The sequence below is a fragment of the Lissotriton vulgaris genome, chromosome 4_1 (assembly GCF_964263255.1).
Source record: "Lissotriton vulgaris chromosome 4_1, aLisVul1.2, whole genome shotgun sequence".
Lineage (NCBI taxonomy): Eukaryota > Metazoa > Chordata > Amphibia > Caudata > Salamandridae > Lissotriton > Lissotriton vulgaris.
This window is the reverse complement of record NC_141691.1, coordinates 2064436952-2064449161: the sequence shown is the minus strand read 5'-3', so window position 1 is coordinate 2064449161 and position 12210 is coordinate 2064436952.

The window sequence follows — 12210 nt, the reverse complement described above, 5'->3', positions numbered from 1 at the left end:
AGTTCCAGTTATTGCTTTAATAAAAGGTAATTAAAAAAGTACATACTTCTGTTTTTTGGTGAGGGTAGCAGTCATCAATAGAAATTATATTTATAATTTGAAGTATAATTCTGAGGCTAACTCATTAGCAACATAGTGTGGTGAACTTCTAACCTCTGTGCTCACGCAAGTGTTCCATAAACTGTTACTATGGTAACAGGCAGAAAGCCGTTTGGGGGTAGGGTTAAAATTTACTGGCTGTACAAAAAACGTTATATTTACTCAGGATCTTCTACATGACAGAAAGGTAAGCAAAGTAAAACAAAACACTGTGTACCAGATATACAACCCCCTTGCACCACTTTCGCGTCCAACCCCCCCCTACAACATTACAAGTATGTGGGCCTCAACGACCCCCTCAAGTTCTGGGAACCACCACCCCCTGAAATTTGTGAATTATGGGAGGCAAACTGCATGACCTATGTTTATATTTATTCACATTCCACCTTGCGTGGTGCACCATTAGGCTGCAGGAGGCCTTCAGCCCCAGGAGCCGCAGCGTCAACCTAACCGAGACCCGGGATACAAGCTGAAAGATCGGAATCAGTGCCTGAATATCCTGAACCAGCTGTTCGGAGGGAAAAACCAGAAACTGCACTGAGTCCAGAACCGCTCCGATGAAGAGGAGCTTCTAAGAGGGGCACAGGTGCGACTTCGGCACGTTGATGGACAACCCCACCTTCAACAACCAGTCGTCGAGATAGGGGAAGACTGGAACCCCTGATGTGCACAAATAAGTTAATAAACATGTGAATAAATCTGTTTCTAATTTTCTACTAGACTCTAGAATGGTTTCCATAAACCACAACAATCTGCGTTTCAATATGCATGGCATCTATAGAAGCCCCTGTTCACGTTTTGCACACATATTTCACTGACTTCCTCAGCCTCGCTTCTACCGAGGCACAAAATGGCTGCCAACAATTCCTGGTTTTGAATGTTTACAACCGCTTAACAGCCAATTAAAATTGAGCGCGTGATCAGGACGGTCCGCTTATGCTACGATGACAATACTCGCACAATCTGTGGATCCACCGCGCCCATAGATATATATAAGACTTTAACCGCAATTTTCTCAAAAACTACTGAACAAATTGACACCAGATAGGCGAAAAGCACAAGTTGGAACTGAGGACTACCTCTCTGCCAAATTTGGTGTAATTCTGTTCAGCCGTTCGGGCTGTAGCCGTGTCTAAAGGTCATATGGGAAATTGCATAGGGAAAACACGTTTTGGGACCCCCCTTTTTTCTCGGGCCCCGCTTCACCAATCATCCCCAAACTGTCAGGGAAGGACGGGAACTGAGCTGGCCAAAAGTTTGGAAAATGTCAAGAAGATTCATCAATCAATGCCAAAGTTATTGGCGATAGAATGTTGCAGTTTTCCTATGGATAATAGGTCCTATCTATAACTACCTACTGGAAAACGCCAATAGGTTATAAATATATATATATATATATTCACTGAAAAAGCCATAGGTTTTAAACCTGTTATAGTTAGGAAGTAGCATTCAAAAAACCTATGAAATTCACTGAAAAAACCATAGGTTTTAAACCTGTTATAGTTAGGAAGTAGCGTTCAAAAAACCTATGAAATTCACTGAAAAAACCAAAGGTTTTACACACGTTAAAGTTAGGAAGTAGCATTTACAAAACCTATGAAATTCACTGAAAAAACCATAGGTTTGGCACATGTTATAGTTAACTGGACATTTTACTCATATAAAACCAATGAAATTCCCCCGTTATAGTTACTTCAGCTAACTATAACTCGCGCGCCCGCAATGCACTGCTGATGACGTCACATAGTACTTCACTCATGCTTTCAACATTTTAGTTTCTATTTTTGAATGTGTGTATCAAAGGTTATATTACGCTGAGAGGAAGTCTACCACTCTTTCAGAAGGATGATATCATCAGTGATATCATCAGTGATGTCATTCCAGATATCATCAGTGATGTTATAAGTGATGTCACTGACCATGTCATGAGTGATGTAATATGTGACATCATCAGCACTGCATTGCGGGCGCACGAGTTATAGTTATCTGAAGTAACTATACCGGGGGGATTTCATTGGTTTTATATGAGTAAAATGTCCAGTTAACTATAACATGTGTCAAACCTATGGTTTTTTCAGTGAATTTCATAGGTTTTGTAAATGCTACTTCCTAACTATAACGTGTGTAAAACCTTTGGTTTTTTCAGTGAATTTCATAGGTTTTTTGAACGCTACTTCCTAACTATAACAGGTTTAAAACCTATGGTTTTTTCAGTGAATTTCATAGGTTTTTTTAATGCTACTTCCTAACTATAACAGGTTTAAAACCTATGTTTTTTTCAGTGAATTTCATAGGTTTTTTAAATGCTAATTTTGAACTATATCGTGAATGCAACCTATAGTTTTGTCAATGAATATCTGCAAATATTTTTTTCAGAAAGAAACAGTTTTCTTGACTGTCAGAGTTGTATAGGGACTACTTGTAAAGGGCTAGTGGATTAGAAAGTCTCTACCTTGCCTTATTTTGAACGTATTGAAATTTGTCAGTAAATGGTGATCGCCTTTGTAAACTTTCGTGCGCGACCGGGTGCGCGCACCCTCCTATATATTTCGGGAAAACATTGCAATTCCAACTCATCGAGTTTCTTCATAGACCCCTCAAAGAAGTTATAGTAGGTCAAAGAGACTGTACCTAGCCTTCTTTTTTATTGTTTTGAAACTTTTCAGTAAATGGAGCCGAACGTCTTTTTAAACTTTCGTGCGTGACCGGATGCACACACCCCGGTATTTTTCAAAGACATAAAATGTTTTATACTTTAACAATTTTGTGCTTGGATCCCCCTCAGAAGATGTACAAAATCAGGATGTTTTTAGGTGTACTCCTTTTCACGTTTTGAAACTTCAGTAAATTAGACCGATACTTCCAAATGACGTACGTGACCAGATACTGTCACCGCGTACACGTCCTGATGCACGCATGTGAAGTCATGTGACTTCAAAACAACATTTCCAATTGGTTCTTAGTAGTTTCTGTTCTCCAATTTTCACACATCCCACCCACTTCCCTCCCTCACAACGTACACGTCCTAATGCGTGTATGTGAAGTCATGTGACTCGAAAACAACACTTCCAATTGGTTCTTAGTAGTTTCTATTCTGGAATTTTCATGGACCACTCCAACCAGTTCCCTCACTATCTTTTGTACTCTGAAGGGAGAACAACGTTTTACATCTTTCCGAAGACTTCGGTGAAATGGCTGCCGCACAGAATTCATCTTCCGAATCTGAGGGAAATTATCAACTACCTTTAACAAAAAGGAAGGAATCTTTCATCTGGCAATTTTTCACTTATCCTAAGGATAAAAAAAAAGTGAATGCGCCCAAAGTTACTTGCACAATATGTGAAGCAGTTCTTTCAAGAGGAAATCCGTCGAAAAAGTATTCCTTTTCCATACATACCATGATGAGGCATGTGAGACAAGTGCATCCTGAGAAATTTGCACAGGCATCGACAAGAGCTCTGGCCACGCAGCTACCATCAGAGGTGGCCAGCACATCTTCTGGTGGACGACCTCCATCTCCATCCAGTGCAGAGATGGACTTGAGACCATATTTGTCAAAGGTGCATATGAAATGCAACTTGTGTGGAGAAATTCTTCTGTACGGAGAGCAGAGCCTCACTCTTATTAAAATAAAAATTGAGAGTCATCAATGCTCCGACAAAAGATAATTTTTTTCATTTCAATTTGATCCTGTGTCACAGTTTTACAGTTAAAAATTTCGGTGCAAGTTTTAAAAATCAAAAACAATATAACACTTGTTAAAAAAAAAAAAAAAAAAATTCTTTTCAGATCTAACTCATTGTACCAAAAAGAGCTCTGTTCACAAGCTGAAGTATCGACCCTTTTTTTCAGGACAATTATGCAAAAAAGCGACGATACTTGGGGCATATTATGAAGGAGACGTAATACATTATCGTCGGTTTCATCGACAGGACACTGCCGATAAAACAACGATAATAGCCTTCATAATATGATCTATGAATTGCAACCGAAACCTACGTTAGTTGTCTTTACATATAACATTAGATTCGATTGCAATTCATAGAGCATATTATCAACGCCGTTATCGCCGCTATATCCGCACTTTTCTGCCAATAAAAGCGGCGTTAATGTTTTACCTATCCTTGAAAATATTATGCTGCACCTTCTTGAAAACGGCATTACATCGCCTGCAGTAAGACCACTTTGCATATGTTGCGCACAGTAACTTAATGACATGCAAAGTGGGCGTAGGTCAAAGCACATGCTAAATGTGGTCGGAGGGGAAAGCACCCTATCACGAAAAGAGGCGTTGCGAGAGAAAGAGGTGGATAAACTTGTTTATCGCAGGACTGTTAAAGCCTGCTCTAATCAAACATTCGGCATTGTTAACATAAGAGTGTAGAAAATAAAACTAAATCCACCCCGTCCCCTATTTACAAGGCACACATTACTGTGTGAAAACAACGTTTGTTTTCACACGATAATGTTAAGTACCGCGGCTGTTACAGCATTTACTATCACATATGTGTTCCCATTGATATTAAAGCACTAACACCGTGGAAAATTCCGCCCATAGCGTCAATATTTAGAACGCCGAGCAGCAGCGATTTTGTATCGCTTAGGAGCCTTGCTATTATGAAAGTTTATGTCCTAAGTATATGATTCTCAAACTATGCACCGCGGCTCCCCTGTGTGCCGTAATGAGGGGCCAGGGGCGCCGCACACACTCTAGAGTGACTAACCGTCCATAAATTCCACAGACATCCATACCCTGTTATCTACAATTGTGGCCATCAGAAGGAGCTGCGCTGCTCCCCTCTGAGGGGCCTCACTCCCACTGCTGCAGCGGCCTCGCACTCCTCCAGGAGCACAGGAGCAGCCCCTCCCGCCCATTGAAGTTCTGTGTCGGTCTCATTGCCACTTAGTGAATGAAAATAAGCACTGAAGGATATTCAAGTATGTAGCACTCCTCCTGCTACAGCATACAGAATGGATTGTGTTAGGTATAAAAAAGTGAAACACCCACACTACAATGATATAGAACACTTCCTTTAAAGAAGCCTGTGAATAAGTTTAAAAGATCAGGTTAACCCTCTTTTACTCTCTCATCATTCTTGAACATAAGTATTTACAATACTATATTGAACAATGCCATGGTTGCTGCTTTTTTATTTTAAAAATCTAGCAATCATTCACAAAGCCAATAGTCATGGCTTCTTTTTCCTGACAAAATTTTTTTCAATATTACATATCTACATATAATGACAGAAAAAACATAACACTAGACAGGCGCAACACTCTGCTAAGCACACATTTTTAGCCTATGGGGCAGATTTATGTTAACTGGCACATCCCCAGGGATGCACCAGTTAATGTGCGCTACAGTGCGCCACTGCTCCGCCACCCATGGTGCGCCGCATTTATAATGCGGCGCACCATGGTGCAAAAACGGCACAGATGCGTGACGCATCTGTGCCGGAAAGGTGCTGCATTGCTGGAGTTGCATCGCAAGTGTGACACAGCTGCAGCAAGGCTCGGGGGTGCCCCATCTTGACAATGCTGTGTCAAGACCTACGCCTGCTTGAAGCACATGCAGGGTTTTGAGGCAGCATTGGCCTCAAAGTGACTGAGTGAAGTCTCATAGATTTCACTCAGCCACTTTCAGGAGGCGTTCCTGAACGCCCCCCCCCCCCCCCCCCTGCACAGGAACGCTTCCTTATGGTGCAGGGCTTTACAACGTGACGCATCTCCTAGATGCATGACGTTGTAAATATGGCGCATTGTTTGCACCGCCATTGCATCAAATAAAGTGACGGAATTGTGGCGCAAAGAGATGCAAGGGCATCATAAATCTGCCCCTATGTGTTTTAAACTGCCCTCTAAATTACAACCAACACTCTCTCTGAAGAGACCCCCTAGTTTTTTTAACACCTCTTAACTCCTCCCATGCTCATGACAGAGCCGCTCCGTCATGAGCATCGGCTGAGCTGTCCTCATGACAGAGAGGTTCCGTCATGGCCCTGCCGCTGTGCTTGCGCGGCGCTGATTTTGCGCCTGCACGGCGCGTTCTATTGAGTGAGCGGGGCCATGACGGAACCGCTCCGTCATGAGCACAGCTCAACCGCGGCTCGTGAAGGAGTCGCTCCATCATGAGCATGCGAGCGCCGCTCAGCCCCCCGCCCCCCTAGCGTTGCGGCGGAATTGCCACCGCAGCAAAGGAGTTAAAGTCCTGGAAACAACACCATGTAACATTTAATATCATTTACCTCCAATGTTTTCATATATCAGCGTTGCTGAACTCACTCAGTGAAATGTTGCTGATTTCATTAAATCACTTTTAAGGCGCTCCTTATGACAATGCACCCAATCCTGTGTGGAAGTGCTTATATAAAACATGACACTGGTATAACCAGGATAGACAAAGAAATGACACAGTGATGGAAAAGTTTCTTTACTTTTTATACTTACCTAAGTAATAGTTACAAAGTAAAAGTAAATTTCTTTTAAAAACATAGTATCTGTGGAAGAAAAGTAAAAATAAGATTATAATGTACATTTCATGAAACAAAATAAAGTAGGAGTGAATGAAACAAAGTAAAAGAAAAAAAGACTGAGGGAGAGAGAGAGACAGAGACAGAATGTCTAGTATATAAATCAATAAGTAACATAATTAATTGAAAAAGATAATAGCACTGAAGGAATGAGTGTCTAAACGAAACTAAAGTGAGAGAGAAAATAAGAGATTGATCAGTGATAGCACACGAAGTAAACAGTCTCTTAAAGAAACACAGTAAGAGTACAGGAATATCTTAAGGAGATAAATAAAATAAAGGAAAAACAGTAAGAGAAACAAAGTGAAAAAGGGTGAGTAACAGAAGGTAAACGGAGTACAAATAGACAAGCACTGCAAGACACATATAAATAGAAATAAAGTAGGGTAAGAGAAGTAAAGTATGGGCCTTATTTATGAAGGCCTTGCGCCGCCCATGCGTCACTTTTAACATGGGAAAAATTGGTGCATCGGTGGCGCAAGGCTTTCATAAATGAGGCCCTTTACATTTAAGTTTAAGAATTGAGCATAATTAATGAAAGCAGAGTAAGGGAACAAATATTAGATACGGTAAGACCAATGAATTAAGATTCTAGAAACAAAGGTGATGCAAGGTCAATAAAGGTGAGTCACCATGAGACAACAATAGAAACAAACTGAAGAGATAGATAGACTGAATAAGATAGTGACAGAAAAGATGTTAGAGAAACAGGAGAAAAAACTTAAACAACGCAAAATGTGAATGAGTTAAATGGAATAAGCGTGACTGAACAGTACTGAGAAAGGAAGGGGATGAAAAGAATAAGGATAAGAGAGAGGCAGACAAAACTCTCGGATGTTATTAGTTGTACTTACCTTATAAATGTAATATCTGTGGAAGACAGTAAAAAAATATGTTATAATACATATTTCTAAATCCAATGTAACAAAATAACTTAAACAACATATTACATGGTTTATTTCTGCTGTCCTCAGAATATATTGATTTTCACTATAAACAGTGATTTCAATAGTAATCATCATGTAACAGCGGGGAAAAAAAAACACAATCAAAATGATTGTGTTTAAAAAACCCATACACGATCTCTATACATAATATAAATACCTGAAAAAAACATGTCTTAAATGTTTTTCTCTAATTTGCAATTTCTTGAGTAAGCACAGTACATCTTCCACAGTGAACAAACTAATTAAACTATACCACTTATTTTTAAATACGTCTCAACAAAGCCCCGTGCAAGTATCTTCTTTAAAAATCTACCTTAAGTACACATTTTCTTCTCTCATACCTTTCCGCGTGGCCAAATAGTATAAGTTAACTTGTTATTTTTTAAATACCTCTCAAAAAACTTCTGTCCATATATGTTCTAAAATAATTATCTGAAGTACTCATTTTCTTGTCTCATATTTTTCCGCGTGGCCAAATAGTATGAGTTAAGTAGTTATTTTCTCAAATTTCTTAATCTTAGTCTTATCCATTCTTTTCTGAACCTTTCCAGTTAAAAATTGTAACATGTTCTGTATCATCAAACATTAAGTAAACTTGTACCTGATGCTATCACTATACAAATACAAATTTCATTTCTAGATTTGCACACCCCCAGTCACATGATATTTCTAAACAACAGAGTTTCATATCTTTACAGTATTAATCTTCCTACACCAAGTCATTTTACTGAAATTTGGGTTGCAAAAATAGCAGATAAGAGTTAGTTAAGTCAAAAGGCAAACGTTTCTTAAAAGTCAATTGACTATCATTGCAAAGCGTCCAGCCTGTTGGACACTTCAAATAAGCTGTGTAATGTCCTGATGATGTTGAAGGCTCTTCATGAAAAATAATGGCTACAGTTACAAATGTTCTTCTAGAAATAGATACTTGAGAAGCCACAAAATTTTTAATTAAAGTTGACAATTTACTGCCATCAGCTCTGCATCGTTGAAACATTAAAATTACATATTGTCCATTTCTGTGGATAGATAAAGTTGATAGCATTTCAGACTTACATTGAGAACAGACCATGTTCTGATGCGCATCTTTAACTAGTTTATTAAAAGACACTTCTTTACAGTCTGGTAATGTTAAATATATAAATCTTTCACTGTGTATATCAGTAGTACTAGAAAATGAACAATTATCACAATTATGTTGCCATTTATAAGAAAGGCCAAAAAGACTATCAATATCTACACCTTCATCTTCCAAAACTGTAAACATATACATAATAAATTCCTGACAATCTTGCTGAATATTCTGAGAAAATTGATTTAGTCCTGCACATATGTCTAAAACATTCCTTAGTTCTGAAACACTTGCTACTTCACTATTACCACTGCTATATTTTTCAAATACAGAATTTAACGAACAACAAAATGTTTGCTCCCGATTTTGTACAATCTGTTGCTTAACATTTTTTAGTAAAAAAACAACTTTAACTACTACATTTGCATAGCAGTTGACACCAGACCTGTTTTCAAACTTAAATCCAACAATCTCTTCAATACTAACCTTTGTCTTACTCTTACCAATGACAGCTACATCTTTTTTTCTTCGTTTCTCGGCTACTTCGGTACATTTTTCCTCATTTCTCCTTTTCTGACCAACCATACACCTTTCAATTAAAGGATATTGAGGTAAACTTGGAGCATATTCTCTTCTTAACCTATTATACTCCTTCACACAATTTAAATCTGCACTAATCTTTGTCTCATCAAAATCAATTAGATAAAGTCCACATAAAGTTCTAACTCGAGATAAAGCAACATACGCCATACCCTCTTTGAATACAGTGCTTCCAATATTTACCAAAGCACAATCTACACTTAAACCTTTCTGCAAGACCCAAACTCACCCATAGGATAGTCCTTGATTTTGTATAAAGACTTGCTGATGATAACCGATCACAACATTCATATGCTCCAATTTCTCGATGAGACAACATCTTCAAACTGTACGTATACAATTTTTTGCTTAGGCTCTTTTCATGAGAAATGTCTTCCCACATCTCCTTCAGTTCCGTCTTTTCAGATTTCATGATGTAAGACGTTACATATCGAGCCACAGCAATAGAGTTGTCTGCAACATATTGTATGTCCATGTTAGCATGCCACATGGACAAAATGACTGGGTTATAGTCATTTATATATTTGGATTCTTCACCTCTTCTTAAATTGTACGTATTTTTAGGTGACCTTCTTGTGATGTTATGTCGCAAAGATGACATCAAATTGTTGACTCTTCCTTTTGAAAGTACCGGTCGTGCAAATCCAAAACGACATTTGGTGTAGAATTTACTCTTTGATTTTAATTTTCGCCGACAATATTTTCCACAACGATGACTTTGAAAGCGTAACACTTTTCCTCTTAAGTCCTTATCAGTTGTACTATTAGGTATGTCACAAGTGGCATACTGTTCAATAAAAGACAGTACAGTCTCATCCGAGTCTTTTCCAAATTTAGGAGCATCCTTGATCCATAACATCATATGAATATGAGGAGCACCTCTTGCTTGATATTCTTTTCTCCAAAAGAAATCCAGTACTTCACCAAGAGGCGGATTTTTCTTGTTTGTAATAAAAGACATCATAGCTTCAAATCTATGATTAAAATATCTGCAAACATTAACCGGATCTAACGAACACAGTTCTCCAGGTGTCTTGTAGTTTATATTTTCTATGTTTGCATTCGCCTCCCGAAGAAATTCAAGTAAATCTTCCCAAGCATACTCTGCACAGCTTAGAGTTAAAAACCATGTAGGTGCTCCTAAGTTTCTAAGCATGCACTTCAAATCTCAATGACGACGGTACCAATACTCATTAGTACCACGCTGACAAGCCATTCAATTAATTAGGTGTGAATCCAGAACACTATCTTTCTGTTGCACTTTATCCATAAATTCCTTTACTGAAACATTTTGCAGATGCACTCCACTTTTTAAGATATGGTTTACTGCATAAGAAAGACCAGGTATGTCACTCTCAAACAGAAGATGAAACAAATATGGAATGCATAGGCGAAACCTCGGATCTTCTGCATATAATCTTGTTGTCCGGTACTCATATGCAGGAATCTGCATAGGTTGATCATCATATCGTGTACCTTCACCTGTTGGGAATAATTGTGGGAAACAACGACCTTCCAGACTTTCTTCCAATACACTAATAGGATTTCCTTTTGCTTTTTTAATCTGAAATAATTCAATTGCATTCCCTATTGCTTCTTTGTAATGCAGTGGATGAACACTGTAATGCTCATAAATTTCTTCACTTCTGGATAAGTCAACTTTTTCAATTTGTCCAATAGACAAATCATTGTCCTCTTCTTCACTTACTTCTTCTTCTTCTACGTATACATCTTTATAGTATTTATTGTTTTTGACTAAATACAACGTTGCCTTTTGGACTTTTCTAACATCCACTAAATCTTGCCAGATTTTCTTACTCGTTGTAGGTACACCATTAACTAGAATAACTAGAGGTTCCTCTTCTACATTTTCAACACCAATTGTTTCCATATTTTTTTTTAAATCAAGTGGCAAATATACAACTCTACCCTTTAATCTTCTTTGTAAATCCGAAGGATTTAATTTGCCAGTCTTAGGCTGCATGCGAACAATAGCCTGAAAAGGATGTACACATTGAATCAGAATAGTCTCATAAGTATTTAAATCCATCAGTTCCGATGGAATATTTATCAACTCAAGATTATTATGTACAGCTCTAGCAGGCATTCTATTTTCATTTAATTTATTATAACAATACTTACAAATACTTTCTATATATATATTTCTTTGTTCCTTTGCTGCTAACCAGACGCTGGGATCGCTGTGTTGCTGTGACTGCTGAACTTTCCTCTTGCCTCTCTTGGCCAACTGCTCGCAGAATCCGCTGCGCGGGTCCCGCTTCGCCGGAGGCCACCTTCACACAGTGCGACTGCTCTAAATCTTTATCTGGGTGTTGGGACCTGCAGGGCTGCGAGCGTGTTGTGGGCGCAGGACTCCAAGTCCCAGGAGCGCCCACAACTCCCAATCAGTAACAGCTGGGACGCTCTCCCTGCAGGCTCCTCCCCTGGCTGGTCAACGCTGTGATAACCCGCCTCCTCACCTGCATCAGCGGATTTCTTTGTTCCTTTGCTGCTAACCAGACGCTGGGATCGCTGTGTTGCTGTGACTGCTGAACTTTCCTCTTGCCTCTCTTGACCAACTGCTCGCGGAACCCGCTGCGCGGGTCCCGCTTCGCCGGAGGCCACCTTCACACAGCGCCACTGCTCTAAATCTTTATCTGGGTGTTGGGACCTGCAGGGCTGCGAGCGTGTTGTGGGCACAGGACTCCAAGTCCCAGGAGCGCCCACAACTCCCAATCAGTAACAGCTGGGACGCTCTCCCTGCAGGCTCCTCCCCTGGCTGGTCAACGCTGTGATAACCCACCTCCTCACCTGCATCAGCGGATTTCTTTGTTCCTTTGCTGCTAACCAGACGCTGGGATCGCTGTGTTGCTGTGACTGCTGAACTTTCCTCTTGCCTCTCTTGACCAACTGCTCGCGGAACCCGCTGCGCGGGTCCCACTTCGCCGGAGGCCACCTT